The sequence below is a fragment of the Neovison vison genome, chromosome 7 (assembly GCF_020171115.1).
Source record: "Neovison vison isolate M4711 chromosome 7, ASM_NN_V1, whole genome shotgun sequence".
Taxonomy (NCBI): Eukaryota; Metazoa; Chordata; class Mammalia; order Carnivora; family Mustelidae; genus Neogale; species Neogale vison.
The window spans coordinates 182,084,874-182,088,881 of NC_058097.1; the positions used below are offsets into that span (position 1 = coordinate 182,084,874).

General features: G+C 37.8%; 1 non-coding gene across 1 annotated transcript; it reads left to right on the forward strand.

Annotated features, from left to right (window-relative positions):
- The first annotated feature begins 222 nt into the window (after positions 1–222).
- Positions 223–365, forward strand: LOC122914696. The gene has a single exon (XR_006385820.1). It is a non-coding gene; the product is annotated as a U4 spliceosomal RNA (small nuclear RNA).
- The last annotated feature ends 3,643 nt before the right edge of the window (positions 366–4,008 follow it).

Below are 4,008 nucleotides of genomic sequence, written 5' to 3' on the forward strand. Positions count from 1 at the left end.
CCCCGAGAAGGGTAATGTGGAGGATAACTTAGCTCACTTCTTCAGGGAGTCACACACTAAGTTCCCCAAATAAACCAGAATGGGAGTAGTGAGCCTCGTCAATTTTTCAAAAGTCATAGAGAATAAGTTGCTTCCATAGACAATTCTTTAAAAACATTATTGGAAAAGACAAACAAACAAACAGAAACACTGTCCCCAAGTGAGCATATTTTGACTTTGAAATTCTTTGCGCAGTGGCAGTATCGTAGCCAATGAGGTTTATCCGAGGCACGATTATTGCTAATTGAAATTCTAAAAGTTGTATAATGAGACTGTAGTTAAAGGAAGGTTTTTGGTTTTGTTTGTTTTCCTTTCAGCTTAAAACATTTAATATTCAGGCTTAGAAAGATGTGGGCTAACATAAATTTGCAAGTAGATGCCTTATTAGGTTTCTGTCTTGACACAGGAAGGGTGTGAGATAGTTCTTTTCATAGTTTATTATTTCTTTTTTTTTTTTTTAAAGGTTTTACCTATTTGACAGAGAGAGAGAGAGAGAGATCACAAGTAGGCAGAGAGGCAGCAGAGAGAGAGAGGGGAGGAAGCAGGCTCCTGGCGGAGCAGAGAGCCCGACATGGGGCTCGACCCCAGGACCCTGGGATCATGACCTGAGACAAAGGCAGAGGCTTTCAACCCACTGAGCCACCCAGGCGCCCCCATAGTTTATTATTAGCCATGGTTTCTTACCTGTGACTGAGTGGGTCTCAGGCAGATTAGAAACACCTGAAATTATATTCTAAATTGTACATGTACAGATGTCTTTCTGGGTGTAAATATCTGTGTCTTTTTCAGATTCCTTAAGGGTCTTTGACGCCTGAACATTTAGGTCTTTGACTCTAAAAAATATTAAAAACATATACGCCACCGTTCAGATGTTTAGAAAGTTAATAAATGTACTTCTCTAGAATCTCTGCTTTCTGACTGAGTTCTTGGGCCTTTAGAAAACTTTAATTTCTTATCAGTAGGAGCTTAATACTCAATATCGTAGTTAAAAGTAAAATTCCACCAAATAATTTATGGGAAAATAAATTTAAAGTTTGCGACTTCACACAGAATCAATTCCATTATTCTGATTTTAGTTCATTCTGATGACCTGTCCCAGGTGGGAGTGAGTGTGGTAGGCGGGTAAGGGAATGGCAGGTAAGGGACTGGTCCCTAAAGCCCAGGTTCTACACTCACTGTCCAGGCAACTTCACGCCAAGGATTTGGTCACTTCCAGTAAAGAATGAAAACGGAATCAGTTTTGTCGTTGTATTCTGAGAATTAAATGAGGTCATTCACAGGAGGTTTTTAGAAACCTCTTAAGCACACAATAAATGTTAGCTAATAATGAGGGTTCCTAACACATGTCACTAATACTACCAGGTGTGCCTCTGAGCACTTTATATTAACTACTTTAACCCTCACAACAATCCAATGATACAAGTGTTATTGTTATGCCTATTTTGCAAATGAAGAAACTGAGTCACAGAGAAACCAATTAAATAATTTGTCCACCATTCCATAGGTCATAAGTGGTAATGTCATTTCAGACTCAGGTAGTTTGGTTTTAGGTATCACATTTAACTACTCCAGCTTTCTCAGATTATCATTACTACTATGTATTTTTTTTTTTTAGGAATTTCACTGTCTAGCTGCCTATTATAATTGGCATAATGTAGAAGAAATCACAGTATGAGAATTCTTAAAAAAATGATACGTATTACATAGATTACACAAAGGCATATTTCTTGCTAGTACCTGGAGAATTGCAACTTCTTTCTTTTTTCTTTTTCTTTTCTTCCAGAGAAAATAAATGCCAGCTAATGACATTTGTAGAATGTCAGTACGAAATCTATTTTCTGAAAAGAACATAGTCACATTCACATCCATTCTGTAAACATTCATGTAGGATGAAATAAACATATTGTTGATTTCATGTTAACGATGAAAGAGGACAGAGTTTATAGCTGATGGGGGGTTGTTATGGGTTATTTGCAAAACAGAACTGGAGCCGATATTCAGCATAGCCAAAGATAGAACCAAACTCCTACTGTAGTGTTTTAATTACTATATTAAGTGTATCTGCTTTGCAGAAAAATAAAATAATAAGTGTGTCTGTAAAGAAAAAGAAAAACATTCTGGGATTTTGCTTCAGAGGAATTTGTACTGAAATGACCAATTTCCCCTTGAGGTGCAGGAGCACAAATGGTATATTTTCTTGTTCAGCTATTTGAGGCAACAAAACATGAGGAAATATATAATCTACTGGTTTATACAGAAAAGAATTAAAGAGAGAAGAATGTGCAAGTTGAATGTATTTTTTTAAGATCTGCCTATGATAAATGAATCTAGAGAGAAATTTCCAGCACTGTAATGACTCTTAGAAGGAAAATAATGTGAATATACAGTGAAAGATGCAAATTTTTACCTGTTTCTTAATGAAGATCATCTTATCCATACTGAACACACGGTGAGACTGTTCTATGCAAAGATACAGAATAGATGTAAGTGACATGTAAATGGGCCCCCAAAACGTTAAGCACATTTAAAGCAAAACAAAACAAAAACAAACTATCACATCCAAAGCAGTTGCTTTGAAAGGACATTAATCTTTGCTCTTTCAAAGTGGGAATGTCCTCTCCCCGCATAAGAGATAGAGGTTTCTTGCTTCACTTTCATTTTTCCTTTCCCAATAGGCTTCTTTCTCTTTCAGAAAGAGAAAGAAATAATAAATAAAATAATATAATAGTATTCATAAAATAATATAATAATTAATAAAATAAATCATATAATGTTATAAAAAGTTATTCATAAATAATATATTTCATGAAATAATATAATAATCATATTTAAACCATACAAAGGGGCTTTTCTTCTCTCATGCCTGTCCCATGTTTGCGTTCATTCATTTCTGAAATCTTTTTAAAATTTTCTTAAAGATTATTTATTTATTTATTTATTTGACAGAGCGAGAGAGATATCACAGGTAGGCAGGCAGAGAGAGAAGGGGAAGCAGAGTCCCCGCTGAGTGGAGAGCCCGATGCGGGACTCAGACCCAGGACCCCGAGATCATAATCTGAGCGGAAGGCAGAGGCTTAACCCACCGAGCCACCCAGGCGTGCCTCATTTCTGAAATGTTTTATTTTTTTAAAGATTTTATTTATTTATTTGACATAGATCACAAGTAGGCAGAGAAGCAGGCAGAGAGAGAGGGGAAAGCAGGCTCCCCTGCTGAGCAGAGAGCCTGATGCGGGGCTTGATCCCAGGACTCTGGGATCATGACCTGAGCAGAAGGCAGGGGCTTTAACCCACTGAGCCACCCAGGCGCTCCTCATTTCTGAAATCTTAAGAGAATATTTTACTCTCACTGCCTTGGCTTCCAAAATCCCCACCACTGTAGGCCTCTTGATGTCGGCACTGTCTTCACCAGGGAAAAAACACCAGAACCGCTCTTCCCGGGCCTTCTGTAGAATGCCAGATCTAGTGGCCTCCCCCTTCTAGACCTTTGTGTTATCTGCTGTTTTGACTGCTAAAATCTTTTAAACCTGTCTGTGCTCTTTCCAAATCCACTTCCTCTGATTCTTACCGCCGTCCCTTAACCACTTACTGCCTCTGTTACCTTTGCTACATTCTTTTTTCCTGGTGTTATCCCAGGCTTTGTTATCCCAGAAGAATGACTTCACTTTTTCTCGTTTGTATTCTCTCCCGTGGTGGACACACTCATACTTATGGCTTAAATCCTCAGTTATTATAAAACTCACAAATCTGGAACCCCCATTTGGACACCGCTTCAAACTCCTGATCTGTATTTTTCACCTTCTCCTGTATACTGTCCGAAGAATGTCCTACTGATACTGTCAGTTCCTCTTCTAGAAGATGATTATGGTTAGTTTAAGATTAGCGGTATGCATTCACCCAATATGCAAATTAAAAATATTTGTGCTATTGTCTTATTCCTTTATTTGCCTACTGCCTTGCCAAACAGTCTGT